Here is a 27,170-nt window from a genome sequence, read left to right on the forward strand (position 1 = left end):
CTCAGACTCCCAGAGACCGGCCTGCCTCTGCCTCTGGAGCGCTGGAATCACAGCGCCACCGTCACCAGGCCCCATGTTACTTCTTGAGGCTTGATCTTCTACTGAGCCTGAGGCTAGTCATTCTGCTAGACTGGCAGGACAGGGAGCTCCAGGCGTCCACCTGTGTCTGCCGCCAGCAAATTACAAATACACATTTCACCATCAGAACCCAGGTCTTTCCGTAATATCAGCTGAGCCGTTTTTCCTCTTTCTCTTCCCCTCCCCCATCTCTTTTCTTTTCTGACAGCATCTAAAACAACTGGGCTCAAACTCACTAGTTAGCCCAGTGTGGCCTTGAACTCCTAATCCTTCTGCCTCCACCTCTCCAGTGCTGAGGTCCCAGGCTACCACTGCCACCATCTTGGGCTCTCAAAGCCCAGCTTCTAAGCTCTAGGGTTTTTGTTTCACCGCCACTAACTCTGTGTGAAGTCACTCCGGCAGCAATGGGAGGTGGGTGCATTGTTCTGATGTCTTCTTTGGGGTCCCCCTACTCTTCTGGGAGATCCTTTCCAGCAAGGAGCCTGACTTACAAAGACTCTTGAAGCCCTTGCCTGCTGCACTCATCCTTGGCTCCTGGGAGCATGGTCTAGGGAAAGAAAAGATTCCCTGCTCACTCCATTCTACAATCAACTAGGGACAGTCACCTGCCCAGAGGGACATTAGTGTCAGCCTGGCCATGCCTCAGAGCAACAGAGATCTAGGGGCAACTAGTCTGAACCCCACTCAGCTGGCAAACTCAGCCAGTCCTTAGGGCAGTGATAGACCCAAAGATGTGTTTTCTCCTCTGACCCCACTTCCCGCTTCTACAAAATGAAGCTCTTGCCACCAGCATTTCTGCCCCAAAGCAGTTGCTGGAACTAAAAAGCCTTGGCCGGAGATGTGGCCCAGTTGGCAGAGTGTTTGTCTAACACAGAGGCCCTGGGTTTAATTACCAGCACCACAGAAACCACGAATGTCCTGTATGCCTGTGATCCTCGGTGTAGAGACCAGTTCAAGGCCATCCTTGGCTACATAATGAGGCCAGCCTGGGATACATTTAGCCGTGTCTCAAAAACAAGGGCTGGCGAGATGGCTCAGCAGGAAAAGGTACCCTCCACCGAGCTGGGAAATGTGGGCTCGCTTTCACACCCACACGGTGGAAGGAGAGCAGTGACAGGAGCAGTGGAAGGAGCAGGTTGTCCTCTGACAGCCAGTATACACGTGCATAATAAAATAAGTGTAAAAAGGATTAAATCAGTGAAGTAGTTATGTCTCCAGACACAGTTACAGAGCACCTACTACGCAGTAGCTCCTCCTTGTTAAGAGCACAGGAGCCTCAGTTTCCCCCTCCTCAGAACAGGGCTAATGGCTCCTACCACGCTGGCTTGACAAGAGGCAGTCCTTGGTGCTCAGGGCAGTGGGCGGCTTCTTGCTGATTTACAATGTGGACTACAGATACGCTTGACAAGATGACATTCCTGTTTCCAGAGCACAGGGTCACCAGCCCAAGCTCAGCAGCCCCAGATAAGAGATAAGTCCCTTCCAGGGAACTGACGCTGACAAGGTCTGGTTGCCCTGAGGCAAGTTTTATCTGAGGCTGTGGGATGGGAAGCTGGGAAAGTAGCCAGCTTTCTGCTCTCCTGGCCACGGATTTGCTTCAGATCATGCGTCTAAAAGCTCAGAAATGAGCTGGCTCCTTTCACCTCCATACTTATGCCTTGAGTTCTCTCTCTCTCTTTCTCTCTCTCTCTCTGACACAGCCGGTACTGCATACACCTATAATCCCACCCAGCACTCCAGAGGCAGGAGACTCAAGGTCAACTTCTGCTACAAGTTGTGTGGACCACACAAGGCTCAGTGTGCAAAGAGCATACTAAATAAATAAATAAATAACCTTTAAGACACAAAAAAATAGCTCAGTCAGGATTCCCACTGCACCCAAGGCCTCACCTGATAACCACAACGCCTATCTGCCTGCTTGCTCCGACACAGTGGTACCAGTGATTGCTAAGTATGAGAACCCGAGTTCAAATCCTCAGCTCCCACGTAAAAGCCATTAGGTAGTGTGTGCGGCACAGAGGCAGGGAGAGCACTGGGCTTGCGGGCTACCAGCTGCGGGTTGAATGACGTATCAGGAGAATAGGGAAGTGATAAAGCAGGACACTTGGTGTCCTCTGGCCTCTAGTCATGCAGACACAGACAAACACATGTGCACACACTACAGACATACATTACACACACACACACACACACACACACACACACCAGCAGCCAGATAGAACAAGTCCTCAGTTAGAGGCCAGGGCTGTGGCTCCGCGTCAGACCACTTGCCCAGTGTTTCTGAGGCTCTGGAACACCCCCAATGCCAGAAAAATAACACTAAATCAAAACCCCAGCTGTGAGGTTTCAGCCTGTAGGCTCTCCTGTGTCCCAGACCATAAACCAGATCCAGCCACGGCGGCCTCGTGTGTGCAGCCGTGCAAGGGCTGGAGGTTGCGGGGGGGACAGCTGCACCTTGCTCGGCCCTCTCTGAAACAAGCACCAAAGTGCACAATCCAAGCTGTGAACAGAAACTCCTAGGAAGCTGCCTCTGACTGGCTGGAGCCTGTGTCCTAGGAGCCTGATGGCCGCGAGGACTTCAGGGATGTGCAGAGGTTGGAATGTTACAGGTCCTGAGGCTGATTCCCTTATCCCCATATCAGAACTGACGTGTCCAGACTAGAGATAAAACCCTCCTAGAAGCTGGCCATAGTGGTGCAGTGTTCCCACTCAGGGAGGCAGAGGCAGGCAGATTGCTGGGAGTTCAAGATCAGCCTGGTCTACAGATCCAGTCCAGGAGAGCCACGGCTACACAGAGAAGCCCTGTCTCAAAAAAAAAAAAAAAAAAAAAAAAAAACCAAAACAACCAAACAACCAACAAACAAAACAACAACAACAAAAGCCTCCTAGGAGGTGCTGAGTTAGCAGGCAACTAGCTTCTGCCAATCCAAAAGCCAGGGTGCCATGGGATAGCATCTGGAGGAGCTCCCGCCCGCCGTCTCGCTCTACCCACCTTTCTGACGTACCGGCCGATGGATTTAAAACTTGCCTGAATGCATGACTGTCTCTCCTCTGTAAAACCATACAAACGGGGGAGACTGCTTCCACTTTGGAGCACACACCTAAGTGTGTGCTCCCAGGTCATAGCTCCAGAACTTATTCTTAGCTGGATAAGACAGGTCCCACTTTGATTGTTACCTTTTTTCTGCTTTCAAGAAATTTGGTGTAGATATGTAGTTTGGTTGCTTTTTGGTCTGGGCTGTTGGGCCTGCTTGCTTTCTGGTGGAGCTCTAAAGGCATTTAGATCTAAAGATTCTGGCTGGTTAGTTCGTGTCTGGCTTATCACACACACCCCTTTCAGAATCTGAAAGGCATTTTTTTTTTTGTTTTGTTTTATCTGTCTTTGAAATATTTTCATTATCATTTCATTCGACCCTTGTCTCCTGATGTTCCTCCTCAGTTGCATAATTCTGCCTTTTCTGCCATTTCCTCAGTGACCTTGCCAAGCCTTGAGCCCTGGAAGACTGAGATCTGCTCACCCAGTGCCTGAGCTGTGCAAGGCACCCTAAGACTAAGTGAGGGAGGATGTCTCAGGGGGAAGGCTAAGAAAGCCCATCCCAAAAGCAGCACATAAAACTGACCCAAAACAATTCCCTTTCTAGCATAGATAGGCAATTTTCAGGAGAAAAGAAAAACACATAAATATGGAGAACAAGGTTTCAAGCTCAGCTGCCATCTGGCACTCTAGTTGGCCCTACGCATCATAATTACCAACTTGCAACTATCTGAGAAAACGAAAAGGTCTAAAAATAACCACCACAAACTGGCTTATCTTGCCCCCTTAACAAAGTTTTAGGCAATCAAGTGGTTTGTTGGTTTTTTTTTAAGCAAACAAACAAACAAATCCCTGGCAGTCTGCTCTAATTGAAATGTAAAATATGTGCTAACAACATCAAACAGGTCACCTAGGTAAGGCATTCAGCAGGGATGTCCCTACAGCTTTGGAGCGCCAGCAGGCCTGAAAGATAACCCATGCCCACGTGTCTGGTGAGTCTCGCCGTCTTTTATTTGACTGGTTGATCCTGTCAAACATGGGTTGTGTGTTCCTTTGTCACTAACAAGACTTGAAAACAAGACTTGTTAGCTGGGCATGGTGGTGGCACACGCCTCCAGGAGGCAGAGGCAGGTGGATCTCTGTGAGTTCGAGGCCAGCCTGATCTACAAAGTGAATCTAGGACAGCCAAGGCTTCATAGAGAAACCCTATCTGAAACCCCCAACCCTCCCCGCCCCCCCAAAAAGAAACAAAGCAAAACAAAACATTTTCCTAGCCCTGCTCATACTCTGCTGCTGGGTCATATAACACACAGCATTTCTAGGGAACATCTTCAGAGATCTTGGTCTGCCTGTAACCTGTCTGACAGATGCAAGGATTCTAAAGAGACGCTTTTGTCTCCCTGTCTGGCTCTGAGACTGTCGAAAGAATGGGCCCCAAGGATGGTGGCGTTTCCCTGGGATCTCGTGTGAGAGAAGGCGAGGGTGCCAACAAGGGTGGGAACCTGCCTTCCTGAGGGTGACCGAAAACCTTCCAGCAGCCTGTCAACAGCCTTATAGGGCTGCTTGGATGTGCACAGCCTTGGTCTCTATTTAAACATTTTTTTAAACCTCAGGACCCTAAAGGTGGCCTTGAGGGTTTTCCTGGCTCTCTGTCTTCCCAATGATACCACACTGAACGCATTACCCACTGCCCTTTTCTGCTTTCTACTCTTTTTTTTTTTTTTTCTTCAAGACAGGGTTTCTCTGTGTAGCCTTGGCTGTCCTGGACTTTGTAGACCAGGCTGGCCTCAGACTCACAGAGAGCCACCTGCCTCTGCCTTCCGAGGGCTGAGATTACAGGTGTGCACCACCGTGCCCAGCCTGCTTTCTATTCTTTATTTGGTCCTTTTAATTGGCTTGTTTGGAAGGATGACTACGCCTGACTTGTCACAAGTAGTGACTACCAAATCGCCTGCTAGAAAGCAGCCTGAAACACACACACAAACATACATACACATACACACAGATACACACACACACACACACACACACACACACAGACACCCAGGCACACACACATACACCTATCCCATTTTACTTGTGAGGATGCCATCCTAGGCAATCTCTTCCACCTTCCAGGATCTGCCTGTAGCCCCACCACAGCCCTTCATGTTGTCAAGTCTGCACAAGACCCACAGGCCCCATCGCTCCCATAGCAAAGCCCAGAGAGGCAGGAAGTTCCATGGAGGCAGAAACTCCAGACCTGAGCAGGCAGGAGCAGGTCCTGGTGGTTCGTGCCTGTAATCCCAGCACCAGGGAGGTGGAGGCAGGTGGTAGAGGCTGTTAGTTCGAGACCTGCCTGGGTTACAGAACACAACAGTGTCTCACACAACAGCTAGTGAATCATAACATCAGGGAAGAACAAGGACAGAGAGGTCGGGCACTTGCCTTGCACACACCCTGAGTTCAGTTCTCAGCCCTGCACCGCCCTCTCCAACAATTCCAGTAACTCTCTGTGCTGGATGTCCTGCTCCACACAGTAATCCCAGCATGCAGGAGGCTTGGAGGGAGAGGCCGGAGAATCCGGAGGCCAGGGCCAGCCTGCATTACCTGAGACTCTGTCTCAGAAAATCCAAACCAAACCAAACATAAAACCCCACAGCAATACAATCCTCAGCAGAGGGTGAAGCCGCGTGGGTCAGGACAGTTCCCCTTCCCAGTGTCTTTTGATGGCCCCAAGTCACTAGGAAAGGCCAGCAGGCTGTTCAGAAAGACAGACAGATGGAGGGAAGAATCTGCCTCCAAAATGGCAGGGATGAGAATAAGGTTCAAGGCAGGTTCTCAGTCACCCCAGGAACACCAAGAGCACAGCAAAGAGATTTGCACAGCCTGTTGGTCACCTCTGGACACAGCCTAGGTGCTCATGCTGACTGAGGTAGCACGGTTCCCATGATGCTCCATCTTTGCACAGCCTGGAGAAGCGTGTCCTTATGCTGGCTGTAGACAGTGACAGAGGCGGCACCCCACGTGCCCTCTCTGTGTTTCTCTCCTTCCCGAGGACAGCTGGGGACCCAGCCAAGCTGTCTGTACAGAGCTGGGCTTGGAACCAGGAGTCCTAATCAGGTGACATTGTATTGCCCCTAGCAGTCAGGGAGGGGAACACGATGGTTCCCCCTAGTTGCCCAAGGCCTGCCAGCTACGGCCCCTCGCAGATGTCCCCTCGGAAAAGGGGACATTCATGCCTTTAATCCCAGTACTCAGGAGTCAGAGAAAGATGGATCTCTGAGTTCCAGCCCAGCCTGGTCTAGATAGTGAGTTCCAGGACAGCCAGGGCTGCAAAGTGAGACCCTGTTCCATTTTTAAAATAAATAAATTAATACAATTACATTACTTGCTTCACAATATTTATTCACTCTTCAGCTTATTTATTTATGTTGATGTTGTTAATGTTTTGTCTTTTGACGCTGTGTCTTACTGTGTAGCCCTGACTGGCCTAGAACTCACTATGTAGACCAGGCTGGCCACAGAATCAGAGGTCCATCTTCCTCTGACTCCTGAGTGCTGAGATTTAAGTTGTGGGCCTCCTGGCTGAGGATTTGTAAGGGACTTTTCTTCTCCTTCTTCTTCTTCAGATCTACTTAGAGTGTGTGTGTATGCGCACACTCACACACGCAGGTGTGTATGGGTGATGTATGTCTGTGTGCCCGTGTGGGAGAGATGGGCACTGGATCCCCCGGAGCCCTTGTGAGCTGCCGTGTGGGTGCTGGGAATGGAATCCAGGTCCTCTGCAAGAGCAGCCTTGCTCTCAGGGGCTGAGCCAACTCTCAGCCCCAGGTTTGGGCTGCTTGCAGGAGTCCCAGGGTTTCTTCAGCTTTAAGGAGTCAGTTTGTTGTCCCTCCCTGGCCATGGAAAGGGAGTACAGAGAAACCCCTCGAATGTTTCTTCTCTCTTGACCTCGTAGTCAGAACTCTGTCAAAGAGGGGAAGTCCTGGAGCAGCCTGGAGTTTACCACAACTGCTTCCTTGGCATCCCCTGGGGATCAGTGAAGCAGCTCTTGGATCCATGCACGGGGCTGAGCGGGAGGGGAGAACCGAGGAAATGACTCCACCCCGGCTTTTGACTCGTGATCCCTGGAGTGTGCAGCCAGTGATGGGGAAATCAACCCCCAGGGGTGAAAAATAAAATAAAGTAAAACAGGATGTAGCTGGGCAGCCTTTGAAGTCAGGCTCATACTGTGATGCTCACCCTGCCTGACCCTGCGAAGGGAGGTCAGGGGTCAGGGGTCAGCTCTCGGAAGTCGCTTCTCTCCTTCCCCCTTGTTGAGACTGTCTTGTTTTCTGCTGCTTCACCGATGTGCAAGGAAGGTGGCTCTTGAGTGCCTGGGCAGTTCTCCTGTCCCTGGGTTCAAACCTCACGGCAGGGGTGTGTTGATTACAGATGTGGGTTCAGGGATGAAACTAGGGTCATTAGGCTTATCCTTCACCCAGTGAGCTGTCACCTTGGCCCCAAACAAACAACCCCTAGCACTGCAAAACCGTAACGCCCCGTACATGTGTTTGCCACGTGACCCAGAAGAGTCAATAAAGTTCCTGCCATCTTCCGGGGTGATTGTTCCTGCAGGGCTGAGCGTTTCTTTGCTGACTGCCAGGGAAATCTTTCTGGGCTCTGAGATGAGCTGATGAGGTGTTACCCAGAGGAAGAAAGAAGCCAGCCACTGACTCATCTGTGCCTAGAAATCTAGAAGTTTCCATCTTTGCTCAAATGAAAACACCCCTCCCTTGCTGGGAACCCAACAGTGGCTCCCAACTCAGGGAAAGGGTGAAATGTCCCGTATGGCCCTTCCCAGTCTTCTCTCTCTCTCTCTCTCTCTCTCTCTCTCTCTCTCACACACACACACACACACACACACACACACACGCACACATACCTCACGCCCCCATTCCTTCCCTCTGGCTGAAATTCTCCTTGGGGACACGTGGCTGACATCTTACCTTTCTCCAAGGCTATGCTGGTCTAGAATTTGAACTTTCTCAGAGAGGCCCACCCTGAGCTTGTTCTAGGAGCCAAGCCTCCACCCTCCAACTGTTTCCACAGGGAATACCTCTCAAGGCCACCATGCAACGTGACTACAGAGAGAGAAGCAGGTGAGGGGAGAATGCCTCTTGGTCACTGGTTTTACTTTTTTTTTCTGAAGTTTATTTATTATGTGTGTATATCTGTGGACGTGTGTACCTCAGCACACACTCAGAGGTCAAAGGACAATTTGCAGAAGTTAATTCTTTCCTTCCACCATATGGGATTAGGAGGTCAAACTCAGGCTGTCACAGCTTAGCAGCAAGCGCCTTTGCCTACCTGGCCACCTTGTGGGCCCTGGGTCACTCACTGGCTCACAGCATTACCCCACTCTGCACAGATGGGCTAAACAGTTCGGTGAACTGGAATTGAATTAAATCAAATTTGGGTTTTTTTGTTTTTTGGTTTATTATTTTTTTGCTCCTCATGAGATGGACTCCAGACTGAGATTGGTGGCTCTCTTCCTCTCCCAGGATCCGGTTCTGCCAACCTCCCGGAATACCTCAGTGTGCTTGGCTGCCGGCTCTTGAAGTCTGGGTGGGACAGGCTGCCAGGCAGGCAGGCTGAGACAGAATCAGACAACAGGAACTGCCTCGAGGCACCTCTTCTGGTCACCACTGGGTTCGGAATGAGAAAGATGCAGGGTTGCCTCCATTTTCCTGTGTAAAAATTGGGTCTCACATTGTAACCAAGGCTAGCCCAAAACTCACTGTGTAGCTGCAGTCGGCCTCAGAGTTGCAACAATCCTTTTTGCCTCAGCTTCCTGGGCATGTGGTGGATTCACGTTAGAGTTCGGGAGCCCAAGGCTGGCAGGCCCACACTGGCCTTCGATAGAGGTGATTACCCTACCTCAGAACGCCCCCTCTGAAGAAGTGGAGGGCCGAGCCCAGGGCACCTCGCACATAGTCAGCATGAAAGAGACGGGTCTCAGCTGGTACCACGGCACAGGCAAATTCATGGCCTAACCTGGGCTACAGAGAATTCAAGGCCAGCCTCAGCAACTTTTTGAGACCCTGTCTCAAAGTAAAAAAAAAAAAAAAAATCAGTGAGCTAACCCAGGCAGAAAAGGAGTCCCCTGGTAATGTTCCCTGGACCCACACTGTGGCAAGAGAGGCTCTCCCAAGTGTCCTCTGATTTCCACCATGGGCAACAGTGTGTACCCCAACCCATATAAAATAAATAAATGTAATATTGGTTTTAAAGCTGGGACTAGGGAACTTGGGGGTGGTGGTGCTGGGGAGATGGCTCAGAGGTTAAGAGGTCCTGAGTTCAATTCCCAGAAACCACATGGTGGCTCCCAACCATCTATACTGGGATCTGGTGCCCTCTTCTGATGAGCAGATGTACATGCAGACAGAACACTGTATATATAATAAATAAGCAAATAAATAGGTTTTTTTTTTTTTTTTAATAACGGTTAAAGCTGGGACTGCAGCTCAGTTTATTCCTCAAGGCCCCGCTGGCTTCCCTCCCTCCCTTCTTTCCCTCTTTCCCCCTCCCACCGCGGTGGTGCTGGGGGTTGAACCCAGGGCTTACGCACACCAGGGAAACACCCTGCCACCTAGCCTGTCTCCCAGCCCTTTTTGTTATTCTTATTTTGAGACAGGGCCTCACTGAGTTGCCCAGACTGGCCTTGGACTTGCTGTGTAGTCAAAAAAGCCACTGAACTCAAGGGTGAGTGAACCAAAAACCCTCTGCCTGCAGCGTCTGGGAACGGCTGGGATTGCAGGCATGTACCACCAGACCTAGCTAGAATGATGTGTGTGTGTGGGTGGTTGTTGCTGTTGGTGTTTGTTTGTTTGTTGTTTGTCCAGTGCAAATGCCAGGCAAACCCTGGACCCTGAGCCACAGCCACAGCCCTCCCCTCTCTGTCCTCTAACTTAGGACCCTGAGCTGCCCAGCTGTAAGAACAGTCTGGGTCTTCACCTGACCTGTCACCCAGGCATGAAGAGGAAGGAAATGCTGAGTCTGCTACAATGCTCACGAGCCTGAAAAGAGCCTGTTAAGGGAAGGAGGCAGGCACAAAAGGCCACTTGCTGGCGAGATGGCTCTGAGGGCTGGTGTCACCTGCAGTGTGAACCTAACTACTCAAGCGCCGTCTGAGGAGTCCACATGACAGAAGAGAAGCAACTTCACAGTCCTGTGACCCTCCACATGCGCCACGGCAAACACATTACACATGCTCTCCCCTTCCCTCACACACATAATCAGATGTAAGAAGGAAGGAAGGAAGGAAGGAAGGAAGGAAGGAAGGAAGGAAGGAAGGAAGAAAGGAAGGAAGAAATGCTCAGCCCTACTAGTGTGTGGGAGGCCCTCGCTCCCATCTCCATTACAGCAAAGGAAAATGAAAGAGAGAAAGAATCCTGGCGGCTTTTCGGGGAGACCGCACGTCGCCAGCTGCTGGAGCGTCTTCCGGGTTGATGGGGCGGTTCTGCAGGAGTGAGGCTGCGGGCACAGCACTGCATCGAGCTAAGCACACCTGACTGCTTGCTTTCCTGCCTTAGCTTTCAGTGCTGCGGCTAGAGCCAGGCACTCAGGGCTGTTAAGAGCACGGGCTGTTCTTGCGGAGGGCCGAGTTCAGTTTCCAGCACCCACCTGGAAGCTCACACCATCTATCTAGTTCCAGGAGGTCCAGCGCCCCCTTCTGGCCTCCTCGGGCTCTGCACGCAGCTGGTGCACAGACCTACATGCAGATGAATACTTGTAAGGTACAATGAAAATAATAAAAAATTTTTAAAGATTTATTTATCTATTTTATGTATGAGTGCTCTGTCTGCATGTACACCTGCACCCCAGAAGAGGGCACCAGATCACATTATAGATGGTTGTGAGCCTCCGTGTGGTTTCTGGGAATTGAACTCAGGACCTCTGCTCTTAACCTCTGAGCCATCTCTCCAGCCCAATACATAAAATCCGTTAATAGAAAAGCAAGCAAGCAAACAAACAAACAAAAAACCCCCAAAACAAAAACCATGCAGTGTACCACTGGCCCCGCCTCCCAAATCGTGCTTTCTTCTTTTAACTTAATTAGTTTAGGGCGTTTGTCATTATCGTTGTCACCAAGTTTGGGGTCAGATACAGGGTCTTGCCTGTTACTAGGGAATCTCTCTACCACTGAGCCATGTCGTCAACAATTGTTTTGCCAGTTTTGAAGCAAGATCTCATTCTGTGGACCAGGCTGGCCTCAAACTCACAGAGATCCGCCTGCCTCCGCCCCCCAGAGTGCTGGGATTACGGGTGTGCACCACCACACTAGACTGTGTATCTAGTCTTTTAGAACCAGCCAGTCGCGAAAGGCTATGAACTTCCTAGCCCACGGGTAAATTACAAGTTTAACATGTTTATTAGAATAGGACCTTTTTAGGGAACCTCCCACTGCAGGGTGCTTGCCAGCCTGGTTTGGGTTCTGGTGTCCCCTTTTTACTGAAAGAAATTGTCTTGCCACATTACTTTCTCTTTGTGTATTTGTGTGTCACAAAAAATACTTGTTTCAAAACCTAGTGAAGATCCTAAGAGTGTGCCGCCGTGCCTGGCTTCGTGCACGGGATACCTACGCGGGACTGAGTGTGCATGAGCCATTCCATGATGCATGTGTAGAGGCCGGAGTTCAGCCTTGTGGGGTCAAAACTCTCTTTCCATCAGGTCACCAGGTTTGCGTGGCAAGTGCCTTCGCCCCCTGAGTCACCTCAGAACCTTAACCCCGCCTCAGAAGCTAAGGTGGCGAGTGAGCAGAGGAGACACCTTAAGGTGCTCTATGGCCTCCACACACTCATGCTCACATCCAGAGAGGGGAGGGAGGGAGGGGAGTGGTGGGGAGAGAGGAGGAGGGGAGGTAGAGCAAGCACTCAGCCTTCTGTCTTCCCGGTGGCTCCCGCTGCACAGGCTAGCCTGTGCGCTAGCAAAGCAGAGCGTGGTGATTGCTTGCTGACTCAGGCCATCTGCTGCTCCCGGGACTCGGGGACTTGGATCCTATCAGTGATGCACAGAGCTCAGGGGTAGAAGGGAAGCATTTCCTAGACCTGACGGAGAAACCGCTGCCAAAGATATTTCCGGGGAATCCGCTGTTTCCTGAGCGCAGCTATAGGTAGAGTCTTTAGAGTCAGGAATCAAAGATCTACCCAGCCTGGTGGCCACCCAGGTGGCTCACATGCATGACTCGTCAGTTTCCCAGAGGTCACAGTGCAGATGGGCCATTTGGGCGTTCAGAATTCTGTTTGGCTACTTTAGGGACCTTGTGGGGACACTCCACAGTCTTCAAGGGTTTGGCCAGTGATGGCTGTGCTTTCAAAGGCTGGACCGGTAAGAACCCTTCCCAGCCCTCTGTTTCACAGCACCTTAACCATTCTCTCTCCTCTGCACACAGCACCCTCGACTTTCCCTCCAGGCGTCGTCAAGAAATAGTACTCTATGCCTGCTTTGTGGCATTCATTCATGCATGCCAGATGCTGACGTCTTCCAGGGAGCCAAGTCCTGCTTCCTCCTCTCCTCTTGACGTCAAGTTCACCTCTGCAGCATGCTGAAGACCTGTCTCAGCCTCAGCCCTGTTCTGTAGTAACAAAGGCAAAGGCAGGCATCTTTCACCGCCCCTCCAGGGAGCCCGGTGCCCTCTGGATGCTCTGCAGAAAATGGTCCCATTCCTCTTCAGCATCCTTCTAGCAGGCTCAAAGTGCAGATCAGGGCACAGGCCTCAGGCCGCATGTGCCCTGACTAAAGCCTCTGAGGTGGATGGAACCACCTCCAGCCAGAGGCCACAAAAATCACCCGCAAGGGAGGGTCGCTGCTGGGATCAGGCCAGCATGTTTCTTCTTGCCCATCCTTCGGAACTCCCTGTCCTTTCTAGGGGGAACATGCCAGATCAGATCACCCAAATCTGATCCTTCCCTTAGGACTTCAAAGGAGACACGCCCTGCCCCTCCCCCACTGCCCTCTGGAGCCTGCAGATCAAACAGTGGCCCACATGGGTTCTCTAGCTTGCATACCAGGTCTGTCCAGCATGTGCAAGTCCCGTGTAGCAGGCCATGCCCCACATTCCAGCAACCCAGCTCAGGAAATCTCTTTCCAGGAGACCTGTCACTGGGGCTCCAAGCAGGTCTGGCCATGTCCTTCATGCAGCCAGAAGCAAAATGAAAATGCAAAGCCCTTTATTCAAAGATTAAGGATGTTAAAGGGGCCGCGTGTCCTTTAGCAGTAAAGCATGTTCAGGGAATGTTCTAGGCCCTGTGTTCAGGCCCCAGTGCTCTGTGTGTGTGTGTTGTGAGTGTATGTGTTTGTGTGGGTAGGTGTGTGGTGGGGGTGTTGTGGGGGTGTATGTTTGTGTGTGAGTGTGTGGTGTGGGTGTGTTTGTGTGTGTGGTATGAATGTTGGTATTTGTGTGAGTAGGTGTGTGTGTGTGTGTGTGTGTGTTACAAGGCAGGGACAGTAAAGCCAGGCAAGGTGACACTTGTCTATAATCTCAGCACTTGAGACTGAGGCAGGGAGATCAGGAGTTCATCCTCTGCTACATAAAGATCCAGGGCTACTTTGAGCTACAGGAATCCTGTCTCAAAACCTAAACAGACAAGTTATTTATAGCGGTAAGGGTGGGCAGTCCCAGCACTCCAGAGGCAGAGGCAGGTAGAGTTCTGTGAGTTCAAGGACAGCCTGTGCTTCCAGGCTACATAGTAAAGCCTTGTTTTTATTTTGTATTTATTTATTTTTGCTTTTTGAGGCAGATCTTACTGTGTAGCCCTGGCTGTCCCAGAACTCACTCTGTAGACCAGGCTGGCCTAGAACTCAGAGATTCCCCCTGCCTCTGCCTCAGGGATATTGGGACTCCTCGAGGGATGCACCACCATTGCCCAGCTGAGACCTTGTTCACCAGCCGGGCACAGTGGTGAATGCCTGGAATCCAGCACTCCAGGAGGCAGAGGCAGGTGGATCTCTGTGAGGTCAAGCCCAGACAGAGGAATGGGCTCCAAGGAGAAGGACGGAAGAGGAGGAAGGCTGCTTGTCCATCCGATGTGTTTGCCGTTTTCGATTTCTGGAGTGCTGGATAGCCTGACTACTAACCAGCCGGAACTAAGTCTAAAGAGGTCTTCGTCCCCTTTCCCTTCTAACCGTTTTTCTCTCCTACCTAGGATTGTAGGGTTGGAAGGGGGGTAGAGGCTAAGGAACCCCAAATAAAGTAGAGTTTAAAAAACAGCACCTACGCATGTGGCACCTACGCACCGACACAGACACAAAAACAAACAATAATACTTTAAAAAATGTTGGTATTTTGCCTGGTGTGGTCGGCAAAAGTGCACATCTTTAATCCTAGCACTAGGGAAGCAGAATATGGTGGATCTCTGTGAGTTCAAGGCCAGCCTGGTCTACAAATGGAGTCCAGGACAGCCAGGGCTCTGTTACACAGAGAAACCCTGTCTCAAACAAACAAACAAAATCTGTTTTCTGAAAATGACAGGGACGATAAAAGCACGAAGCACAGCAGGAGAGGAGGCTCAGTTGGTAGAATGCTGGCTTCGTTACAAGAAGCCACGGGTCCATCCCCTGGACAGTACAGACCCCACATGCTGGTGCGCACTTGTAATCTCAGGGTTCAAGAGATGGGGTTAGGAGGATCAGAAGTTCAAGACTGGACACATACCCAGTTCCAAACAAGCCCGGACTATGTGAGCGCCCGTCTCAATAAAATTAGTCAGATAAACAATCTGTACACATAAAACACAAAGCCCTTTCTAAGCATGGCTAGGTGTGCCCCCATGAAGCTGGTCCTGAGCCTCCTCAGTGATGAGTCACACTGGCTGAACAGGCCAGGTTGTTCTAACCAAAGCCAGCCCAGGCTGACATCACCTCTACTTCTGCCTAATTTCCACAATCAGGAATCTCAGGCTTCCTCTTGCCCATCACTGTTTTATCTGGAAAGATCCCGTGAGCTGTAACAGGCTCCTGAGCCAAGCCTCCTGCATGTATTTCTTTCATGGTGCTTATATAACGCTTACCACATGCCAGGCTTAACTTATCTAATCGCATTAACCAGATGAGGTAGGCTTCTGTACTTTTTATTACTATTTTATGTTCATGACTGTTTTCCCTGTATGTATGGATGTATCAGAGGAGGGTGTCGGGTCCCCTGGAACTGGAGTTACAGGTGGCTGTGAGCTGCCATGTGGGTAATGGGAATCAAACCTGGATCCTCTGAAAGAGCAGCTGGTGTTCTGTACTGCTGAGCCATCTCTCTAGCACCAACTCGTTTGAGAGAGGGTCTTATGACGTAACCCTGGCTGACCTGGAATTTTCTATGTAGACCAAACTGCCATTGATTCACGGAGATTTGTCTGCCCCTGCCTCCCAAGTGCTAGAATCAAAGGCGTGTGCCACCATACCCAGAGAGGTAGATTTTATTATTCCTGTTTTATGGATCAGAAAACCGTAGTTCAGGGGATGTGGCTCATGGCGCAGTGATCAGCTGGCACACACAAGTCCTGAGTTCCATGACCAGTTCTGATAAAATGACTGTAGGGATGGATGCCAGCCACGCACTTAAATCCATGAGACCCTGGATGGGCTGGGGAGAAAGACTCCGTGGTTAAGAATGTGTACTGCCCTTGCAGAGGACCTGAATTCAGTTCCCAGGACCTATATTGGTTAGCTCACAACCACCTGTAACTCCAGCTCAAGCAGATCCATGCCCTCTTCTGGCCTCCAAAGGCACTGCACTTGTGTGCACATACCCCCCCCCATGTGTATGGGTGTTTTGCTGACACACGTGTCTCTGCACTACGTGTGTAGTGTCCACAGAGGCCAGAAGAGGGCGTCAGAGTTCCAGAGACCTGTGAGCCACTGTCTGGGTGCTGGGAACTAAACCAGGGTCCTCTGAAAGAGCAGAAAGAGCTTTTAACCATGATCCACCTCTCCAGGCCCTCACATAATTACAGAAAGATAGACAGAGTGGGTGGGGAGTGGAGTACATAGCAATCACCCGTATGCTCACCTGAGTGTGAGGAACCTCATGGAGTAAGCTACACTGATACCAAGGCATTTCCAGAGAGGGTTTTCTGAGGCTGGGGGAGGGGCGGTGCACACAGCCACAGTGCAGTGACCTCGGGTGGAGTTGTCAAATCCAGAACCACCAAGCCCTGAGACCACAGTTTGAGCTCACCAAAGAACCAGGCTACATGGAGAAAATCTCACCACCCCAACACCCCCTCCACCACACACACACACACACACACACACACACACACACAGTTTAAGTCCCAGCTCCTGGCACCTGTGAGTGTGCAATCATTTGGAGCACCACCAGCCTCCGCAGAGACAGCCCATAGCTCATGAGTATACGTAATTATACATGTGTGTATGTGTTCCTGTGTGTAGGAGCATGTGACACAGAGTGCTGTGGAAGTCAGAGTGCAGCCTCAGTTGTCATCCCTTGCCTTCCAGCTGGTTAGAGGGACCAAAACGAGGGAGCTCAAGCTTCTGAAACTTCTCCCGTCTCTACGCCCATCTTCCTCTAGGGATGCTGTGGTTATAGATCCACGCTGCTCTGGCTCTCTTGGGATGTCCCACATGCCTGGGATCACACTCAGGGCCCCACACTTGCGCACTCTACTCTCGGGCCACTTTCCAAGTCCCAGAGCTTTATGACATATATGATTGGCTCCTGCGTAACAATCACTTAGAACTGGCTGCAAAGTCCTGCAAGCTGTGCACAGACGCTCACGCCTTCCATCCCGACACTTGGGAGACAGAGGCAGGCAGATCCTTGTCAGGTCAGCCCTGTCTACACAGCGGGATGCTGTCTCAATCAATTGATCGTTCTCCCTATCCACTCTCTACAAGCTACAAACCAGGAAGGTCAACTGCATACAGATATAGTTCAGTCCAAGGTCAAAGGCAAGATGGTGGGGGCTGGAGAGATGGTTTAGCGGTCCAGAGCACCTGCTGCTCTTGCAGAGGACACACGTTCAGTTCCCAGCACCCACATCAGACTGTTCAAAACTGCCTTAACTCTAGTTCCATGATGTCTGACACCTTCTTCTGCCCTCCAGGAGCACTCACAGAGATATATACATGTCATCAAAAATAAGCCTGGAAGAAAGAGAAGGTTAGTGGCATAAATCCCTCTCTGAGGTCTGGGGATAGGAGGAGATGTCACAGCTCATGTCTAGCTTTAAGAATCCAAGCAAAGACCTCCTCCTTCTGCTCTGTTTTCTGTCCCAGCCTGAGTAAGTGGGCTGTGGACTGAGGGTGAGGGCCTTCTGTGTGTCCATGAGTACAGCATTTAACCTCATCTGGAAACATCGGAAGACACACCCACAAATGTTTTAATCTGGGCATGTGGTGGCTGGCTGGGTTGGCTCAGAAAATTAAAGCACCACAAATCCACCCCTAGTAAAGACACACCTCCTAAACCACCCTTAATCTCCCAACAATGTCGACAGAAATCATAACCCCATCAGGCACGATCCATCTGTCCAGATCAGCCCCAAACACCCTGATCCCTCTTCCCTGAAGAAAAGAGCCTGAGCCTCTCATCTCCTGAACATGCTGTGGGCTGAAATCAGAATCCCTAGAATCTCAGCCTCCCATAGGGCCCAGGCACATGTGTGCATCATGCCTTGCTCATGGCTGGGTTTTCTTTTTATTTATTTCTTTTGTTTTGTTTTTTAAATATTTATTTATTTATTACATACATAGTGTTCTGCCCACATGTGTGCCTGCACACCAGATGAAGCCACCAGAAATCATTATAGATGGTAGTGAGCCACTATGTGGTTGCTGGGAATTGAACTCAAGTCCTCTGGAAGAGCAGCCAGTGCTCTTAACCTCAGAGCCCTCTCTCCAGCCCTGGTTGGTTGATTTTTTTGAGATAGAGTTTCCCAGTGTATCCTGGCTGGCTTAGAACTTGCTATGTCAGTGATGCTGTCCTTGAGCTTACACAGATCCATCCACTGGCCTCTGCCTCCAGAGTGCCAGGATTAAAAGTGTGTCAAGCTTGGCTGGATAGCTGGTTTGTTAAAATAATACATCTTAGCTGGGCAGCGATGGCACACACCTTTAGTTCCAGCACTCGGGAGGCAGAGGCAAGCAGATCAATGTGAGTTCAAGGCCAGCCTGGTCTACAGAGTAAGTTTCAGAGCAGCCAGGGCTACACAGAGAAACTGTTTTGTCTGTTTTGGGGAGGGTGGAGGTAGAATATATATATATATATATAATTGTTATTGTTGTTGTTTGAGACAGGGTTTCTCTGTGTAGCCTTGGCTGTCCTAAACTCCTTTTGTAGACCTGGCTGGCCTCGAACCCAGTGATGCTGGGATTAAAGGCGTATACCACCAGGCCCAGCTCTACTTTTAGATTTTTTATGACATGTAGTACAAAGGTCATGAACTTGAGTAGCTTCTCAGATGGAGCACACGGCTGCCGGATCAAGCCACAGCTCTGTGAGACTGGTGTAGCTGACCTTGAGATGGTGGGTACCCAAACCACGAAACCACGAGCTAATGTCACCTGTGCTGGTCTTAAAGAGCTAGCCTTTGCATCACTGACAATAGTGGGGTATGATGAGGCATGCCTGTTGGAGCATCAGGATTTCAAGCCAGTCTGGGCTACCTACTAAGTTTGGGGACAACCTGGGCTACATGCCATCTTAATTCAAAAAGAAAAAAAAGAATCAAATGCCCATCTGCAATGACTGTGCTAGATTATTTTTCTCCGACTACACTGTGTATTGCGTCTACATTACTTTCTTCTTGGGGAGGGAGAGAGCCAGAGCTCAAATGTGGAGGTCAGAGGACAACTTGAGGAGTCAATTCTTTCTTTCCACCACGTGGGTCCTGGGGTCAAACACCTGCTGTTGGGCTTGGTGGTGGCCATTTCCCCGGACCCTTATTACCCTTCTAAAGATGGGGAAACTGAGGTCTGGAGAGACCAAGAAACCTGCCCACAGTGAACTGGCTGAGAAACAAGAAGGAGCTCAGGTAGGAGCCAGTATCTGCTTCCTGTATTCTGTAAGGAGACAGAGCCTTAGCTTCTGTCTGTGAAACACTCGGGGAAAATAGCCGGTCTCTTGCCGTCTTGGGATGTTCCAGGCTGAAGGAGTTGTGAGCAATGTCAGGGTAAGCCATCGCTTCTGTGAGTGTGGCTGTGCATGTGTGTACGTGTGCATGTGTGCATGCGTGTGGCATGCAGATGTGTGTAGAGGCCAGGAGCTGACGTGGAGTGTTTTCCTCTGTTCCTCTCCACCCTGTTTTAGTCTTAAAATTCCCATGTCTGTGCCTGTGGGAGTGTGTCCTTGTGTAGGGGTGCTTGCTCAGGGGCGTATGATCCCCTGGAGCTGGAGTTACAGGCAGTTGTGAGCCCTCTGGCCAACCTCAGGTCCTGTGCAAGGGCAGCAGATGCCCTAATCGGTGGGTCCCTCGCTCCAGCCCTCCTACCTGAACTTTCTGAGACAGGGGCCCTCACTGAACCTGGCGCTCCCTGATTTGGCGAGGCTGGCTGCTCAGCCAGCTGCAGGTATGGGCAGCCTCCCTTCCTTAGTGCTGGGATTCCAGCCATCCCCCACCACGCTGGTTTTTCACGCGGGCCCCCGGGATCTAACTCGGATCCTCAGGCTTGTGTGGCAAGCGCTTTACCCACGGAGCCCTCTCCAGCTTCGGTGGTTGCTATTTTAAGAACTGAGATTCAACTAGGCCAGGTTCCTTCCCGAGGCAAAGCATTTACACAGAGGACGAGCTTGTACCCAATCCAGCCGGCTACAGGGAGCCGGAAATGAGTCCCCAGCCTTTACTTAGAGTCAACAAACACTCAGCAGCCACTTAGACACTCAAGGAAGTTGGCTCATCTGCGAATGCCCCGGCACCTCAAGTCTACGCCAGCATAGCCAGAGGAGGGAAATTTGGGGGCGAGTTACACAACAGCTCCCTCCCCTAAGCTGGGTGAGGCTGACATCCTTCTCTCAGGGTCATCTGGAAAACCCACATAGCACCTCAGACAGAGGCCCAGGGGCCAGGGACACACATGTGATGCTCAGGACCTGCAGACACAACAGTGTGGCACTAGGGAAGCAAAGAGGAGAGAGAAGGGCTTCAGGGGTCTCCCAGAACCTGGCTAGCTGGCAGGCAGCCAGGCCATACACTGGACAAGGCCCAGAACTCAGGCCTCGGAAGCACTGCTTCTTTCGTATTCACAGATGGACACAGCGTCCCCCAGACCCAAAACCATGGGCAATTGTCCCTGTCAGGACCCACCTGCTTCTGCCACCGTGGCACAGCTATTTGGGCAGCAGAGAGCATCTGCTCACAGGTAGCCAGTGAGTAGCTCAGAGCTCAGTGACAGCACCCAGCAGTGCTCTGATGAACTGATTGACAGGCGGACAGGAGGAGCTCAAACTGGCCCAGGGTAAATGGAGCCAAAGCTGTAGGTAGCTGGTGCGTAAAGGTTGCACCCTCAGCAGTTCCGAGCACTGGCTGCTCTTGCAGAGGCCTGGGTTCAGTTCTCAGCACCCACGTGGTGGCTCAAACATCTGTTCCTCCAGTCCCTAGGGAATGTGACGCCCTCTTCTGGTCTCTGTGGGCACTGCATACATGCGGTGCACATACATACAAGCACACACATACCTATAAATAATTTTTTTGTTTTGTTTTTCATGACAGGGTTTATCTGTGTATCAGCCCCGGCTGTCCTGGACTCACTTTGTAGAGCAGGCCCACCTTGAACTCACAGCCATCTGCCTGCCTCCTCCCCCCTCCCCCCAGAGTGCTGGGATTACACCAGTGTGCCACCACACCCACCTAAAAATCATGAGCTCACCTGGAGATGACAGGAAATCTGGTCCTGGAAAACTGCTTCCGATGCTGACTGGTTCAACTGTTGGCCATGCTGAGAGGTCTCAGGACCCAAAAATGCCCACTAGAGGCCTTCTTTCCTAGGTCCTCATAGCATCTCTGCCCAGCCACAGCAGAACAGCTGTCAACTGTCACAACCAGAGGGGCTCACAGACTCTTCCCACTCCTAAGGCTGGGGACCTTACTTCCTCTGGGCCCCTTAGGGTTTGAAGAGATTTGTGTCACACACGGCTGCCCGCTTCTCCCTGTCTCCTCATCCCCTCATCCCCCCCCCCCAATGCCTCAGTGATGACCAGATGAGCCCCTGGCTAACCAGATGAGCCCCTGGCTAACAGCAGCAGCCTGGTTGCACTTGGGACCAGGCATGGTTCTGGCCTCAAGAGCCACCCCTGGCATTGCGTGTTGCCTTGTAAGCTTGTTGGTAGCCGCAGCAGAGAAAAGAAGCCATTCTATGCCCTGGAGAAGGGACCAGGCTGAGAGGCCGAGCAGGCATAGGGAATTCCTGGCCAAGCAGAAGACCTGGCAGGAGATGGGGACTTTGCCTTCCAGCTAGCGGAGCGGAGAGACCGCGCTGCTGCAGTGTGCACAGGGGCCAGCGGTGAAACACTGGGCAACGGCTGCTGTGCACAGGCACTGGCATTAAGGAGCAGACGGGCACCCAGCTTTAGCCAACAGACAGCGTGCCCAGTGCCCTGTGTGTTCACTCGTTGCCATCTTGTTTCCACCCTGCTATTCCTGGGTTTTTGTTTGTTTTTTGTTGTTGTTGTTTGTCTTGAGACAGGGTCTCACTATGTAGCCCTGGCCTGCAACTTGCTCTGTAGACCAGGCTGGCCTTAAGTACACAGACATCTGCCTGCCTCTACCTCCCCATGCTAGGATTAAAGGTGTGCAGCCCCAGGCTGGCTTTACTCTAAGGTCTTATTGTTTCTTTCTTTTTTTTTCCATACAGGGCTCTATGCTCCCCTGAGGCTTTGAACTTGCTTCGTAGCCAAGAACGACTTTGAAATCCTGCCTCCTGCCTCTCCATCCCAAGTCCCGGGTTACAAGTATGCTTTATGAGATGCTGAGATGGAATTCAGGCCCCCTTGTATGCCAGGCAAGTGCTCTATCCACTGAGCCACACCCTAGCTCTGCCCAAGCTCCTGAGCTGAGGAAGCTGGGGCTTAGAGGAGGGGCATGACTCAGCCAATGAGTGCGCTGAACACCAGCAGGACTTTGTGCTGTAGGCAACAGACTGAAATTCGGATCCACATGAAGTCCCCCACCAGGCTCAGGAGGGTGGAGCTGGTGGTCAGGAAGGTCTTTGAGACCTACCTGTCTCACCTCCTTTCTGGGCCTTAAGGGAGCTCCTACCTCACCCAGAAGGTCTGGTTTCCAATCTGGGCTCTCAGAACTGCAGTAAAGGAGCAGGCACCTAAGAATGTCCTTTGTCATCTACACTGCCATCCAAAGCATGACGGACAGCCAGGGACCAGGACATGCAAGCCTGACAGCACGAAGTTTTCCCTTGTTCTCATCCTCAGGGACTTGGGGGGCCCTGGGAACAGCACAGCCTTGCATTTTGGCACTGCATTTTATTTTAGGAGAAAACTCTCCTCCTTCTCCTTCCTCCTCCTCTTCCTTGCTGGAGGCGGTATTTGCATTCCACAGCTCCACCTACACAGAACAAGCACACTTGAAGTAAAGACAGCAGGCACCAACCGGAAAGCCAGTGCGGTCCTTGAGGGAGCCGAAGAAATGAGAACCCAGAGGAGCAGTTAGTGAAAGGCCGAGCTTCCATGGGGGAAGGGGGGGAGTGTGGGGACCTTTCCATGACTGAGCTTCTCGGCCCTCCGGATTTCGGGAGCCAGCCTCAGCCCTTGTTGGCCTCTTACCGTGTCCCCAGGTGCCTCTGCTGAGCTCATCGGTCATGACTTCACCACGTCACACTGGAAGCCTTGGCCACTGAGTGTCGGAGGGCTTCAGGGTTCTCCTCTCCCCTTGCTTTCAGCATGACTCAGGCCAGGAGACACAGCTGGGGCAAGGCTGTCCATTCTTGCACAATTGCTGTCTTCATTCAAACCGCAGCCCCTTTGGGGGGCCTCCCCGGGCTCCCAGCCACCTGAAGGTCAGCACTCAGGCCTGGGCCCAGAGCCGCACTCCCCTGTGCCAGTGCTCAGGAAGGTGCTCTCCTCAGATGTCCTGTGGCTTGCACACCCGTGCTCCCTCAGGGGCTCCTCTGTTCTCTCCCGGGTCAGGGAAAAAAGAAAGCCTGAAACAGAGGGTCATCCATCTATCCATCAACTCACCCACCCATCTGCTCACCCACCCACCCATCCATCCACCTACCTACCCACCCATCCACTCACTTACCCAACTACCCATCCACTTACCCACCTTTCCCCCATCCATTTATCTATTTATCCACCCACCTACCTACACACCCATCTATTTATCCATCCATCCATTCACCTACCCACTCATTAATCTACCCATGCATCCATGCATGCATGCATGCATGCATCCATCCATCCACCTATTCACCCACCTACTTACCCATCCATCCACCTACACATTTATCCATCCATCCATTCATCCATCCATGCATCCATCCATGCATCCATCCACCCATCCATCTACCCATCCATCTATCCATCCATCCACCCATCCATCTATCCATCCATCCATAAATCCATCCATCCATCCATCCATCCATCCATCCATCTATCCATGTAGAGGTGATGGAGTAGTTTAAAAGCACGGATTCAGACAGGAATGGGGGCATAAATCCATAACCCTAGCTCTTAAGAGGAGGTGGCAGGAGGATCAAGAGTTTGAGGCTAAGGGTCTGGAGAGTGGCCCAGTGATTAAGAGCACTCACTGCTCTTCAAAGGACTGGAGTTTAAACCCAACCCCACATGGTAACTCCCAGTAACTCCAGCTCAGAGCAACGGCCCTTCCTGGCCACTGAGAGCACTGCATTCACTGGGTGCACAGCAAAACACCCACACTCATAAAAAATAAATAAATCTTTAAAAAAAATACAAAAAAAAAAGTTTGAGGCTTGGACTGAAGAGATGTTTCCGTAGTTGAGAACCCATGCTGCTCTTGCAGGGAACCAGGGTCCTAGAAAACCCGCACGGCAGCTCAAAATAGTCTAAAGTGCAGCTCCAGGGGAATCTGAAGCCCTTTTCTGGCCTCCTTGGGCTGCTGGACCAGGCTGGCTTCAAACTCACAGAAATCCGTCCACCTATGCCTCCTAAGTGCTGGGTTCAAAGGTGTGGGCCTCCGCCACCGCCACCACCACCAGCAGCAGCCTTTAGTTAGAGGAAAGCACAGAAGAGTCAGTGCTAAGAGTCCTTTGTGGCGGAATGGAGGACAACAGGTATGCGTACCAGTAGTCCTGGTCCAGGCGCGGTCCGCCCATCACTGGCCCGCCCATCACTGGCCCGTCAAACTCTCAGCTCTACAGTCCCAACAAGCATGGGAACTGTATGGGCTCTCCCTTCTGGAGACGAGTTCCCTGCCTGGCTGGCATCGGGGTCGGCTTCTCTCAGCCTGAGGTTCCTGGAAAAACCCCAATTCCTAGGGGTCCATCATTTCAAAAGTCAGGTAACCTTCAAAGGGAGTGGGCACAAGAGGCCTTTATTTGTTATTGTTTTAATTTTCTGATCACTGCATTTGTGTCTGTGTAAGAGTGTTGGATCCCCTAGAACTGGAGTTACAGACAGTTGTGAGCTGCCATGTGAGTGCTGGGAATTGAACCCGGGTCCACTGGTAGAGCCGCCAGTGCTCTGACCTGCTGAGCCATCTCTCCAGCCTCTCACAAGAGGTGTGTGTGTGTGTGTGTGTGTGTGTGTGTTCCCCATGGGGGCTCTCCCTCACTCACCTTATCCAACCCTAACCTCTCCAATAGCTTCACCTCCAGCGCCTCTCTCCAGGCATTAGGAGTTCAACACACTGATCCAGGGACACAGTTCCTTCCCCGTGGCCCTGCGGTGTGCTCTGCCTTGCTCACGCCCCCGCCTCTCAGAGCAGTGGCTGCACCACCAGAGAGGAACAATCTCCAAGGCAGTCTTCTAGTGTTGCCTGAGAAACGTTAAAGTGTCTGTGTGTCAGGCGTTGACTTAGTGTGGGCACAGCAGCGGCTGTGATGGTGGCTGAGTCTCTGCCCTGGTGTGCCCAAGCCTGCTGCTGCATAGAAGGCGCGGCCAGGGCTGGCTGGAGCCGGAAACCAGGGGCAGGCTCATTCTGCCCGGCAATTGTCTAGAATGGCCTTCAGTTCTCTTCCCCAGATATGGGACAGAGGCTACCTGGCTTCTTTAAGCAGAACTGAAACCTAAAACTTTAGACACTGCTGGTTAGAAAGCCATTGTAGAGCTGGGGAGGTGGCTCAGTGACATGCTTGCCACACAAACATGAGGACCCAGGTTCTAATCCCCAACACCCAGGTGAAAAGCTGGGCATGACAGCATGCACCCATAATGTCCATGCTGGGGAAACGAAGACAGGAGGGTCTCCGGGGCTCGCTGGCCGGCCAGTCTAGTGGGACAAATGAGCTCTAGGCTCAGTGATAAACCCTGCCTCAAAAAGTCAGGTGGACAAGTGGGCAGGGAAGCACCTGGTATAGACCTCCAGTCTCCATATGCATGGGCACACACACACACACACACACACACACACACACACACACAGCCTTTTAAAGGGTGATATTATTTAATAGTCTGCTACAGGCCCTGGGTTCTACTCCCAGGACCATCCTAAACTAGGTAAGTATAGAGACCACGCATAACATATATCCAGGCAGGTGTGAAGTGCCTGATGTGGGTGCAGGGGAGCAAGGCTGAGTCCTCTGCCGGAGCAGCCAGACTGCTCTCCAGCCCTTTCTACTTGAAAACAGTGATTTACTGTGTGTGGAGGGATGAGCCTGGGCCTGGCATGGACTTCAGGGGCCGGTTCTTTCTTGCTGTTTGGAGGCAGGGTCTCTCTTGTTGTTTCTGCTCTGCTGTGCTCTCCAGTTGGCCCACGGGCTTCCGAGTGGTCCTCCTGCCTCCCAGGGACCTCTCCACGGGAGTGCTGTGACCTCGGTTTGCACACCATTACATCCAGCACTTTCTGTGGCTTTCAGGGACAGAGCTCTGGCTGTCAGGCTTCTGGGACTCAGGCTTATACCCCCTGAGCACCTCCTGAGCCTTTTGTATCGTTCCTTTTCTGTTTGACTTGGGTATGAAGCTGAGCGTGACCTTGAACTCCTGAACCTCTTGCCTTCACCTTCCAAGTGCTGAGATTGTAGGTGTGCACCACCACATCCAGTTTACTTAGTGCTGGGGAGTAAATAAACCCAGGCTACGGTTTTACCAACCGAGCCCCCCGGCCCTCGAACCCTCACATTTAATTAAAGACAAAGAAAGCAGACAAGACACGGGTTGAACCACATCCTGGCACTTTTTCCTTAGGTAAGGTTTCCATTGTGAAGAGACACCATGACCACGGCAACTCTGACAGAGGAAAACATTTCATTGGGGCTGGCTTACAGTTGAGGCCTAGTCCATTGTCATCATGGCGGGAAACATGGCCGCGTGCAGGCAGACGTGGTGCTGGAGAAAGACCTGAGAGTTCCCCGTCTTGATCTGCAGGCGGCAAGGAGAGACTGTGTGTCACTCTCTGTGTCGCTTGAGCATATACGAGCTCAAAGCACCCCCACACAAACTCACACGCAGTGACACACTTTCTCCATCAAAGCCGCCCCTCCTAACAGTGCCACTCCCTAGGGCCAAGCACCCGAGCCTGTGGAGACCATCCCTATTCAAACCAGCACAGGGCTGTGGGCTGAGCAACTCCCGGCGGAGCCAGAGCCCACGCGTGAGGGAGCGACTGTCCATAGACCATCCACGGGTCTCAGCGATGGTTCTCTGTCGGTCCATGGATCCTGAGGTCCCACAGCCTGAAGGCCTGCTAGGACACTCAGATGTACAAGCCAGCTGTGAGGGAAGGCTGGGGGCCAGCTGGGGGCTCAGTAAGACTCCATTTGGTTTGGGTTCTTTGGTTCACCAAGTTCTGAGGCAGCCATGCCGCATTCCACACCAGACGAAAATGCTCTGCGCTGGAAAACGTGAAGTCACTGTTTATAAAAGCGCATGTTTTGTTAGCAAAATGAGAACCACGACAGGCTCCTTAAGTGGCCTCTCCTAAAGACGACACCT

At 51.6% G+C, this 27,170-nt stretch overlaps 1 long non-coding RNA gene across 1 annotated transcript; it reads right to left on the reverse strand.

The window, feature by feature from the left end:
• Nucleotides 1–8,590: 8,590 nt before the first annotated feature.
• Nucleotides 8,591–26,596, reverse strand: LOC132656025 (uncharacterized). Its single transcript, XR_009593984.1, has 3 exons — nt 26,502–26,596; nt 22,863–23,239; nt 8,591–8,823 (listed from the first exon to the last, which is right to left on the reverse strand). It is a non-coding gene; the product is annotated as an uncharacterized LOC132656025 (long non-coding RNA).
• Between the last annotated feature and the right edge of the window lie 574 nt (nt 26,597–27,170).

Source organism: Meriones unguiculatus, chromosome 8 (assembly GCF_030254825.1).
Source record: "Meriones unguiculatus strain TT.TT164.6M chromosome 8, Bangor_MerUng_6.1, whole genome shotgun sequence".
Taxonomy (NCBI): Eukaryota; Metazoa; Chordata; class Mammalia; order Rodentia; family Muridae; genus Meriones; species Meriones unguiculatus.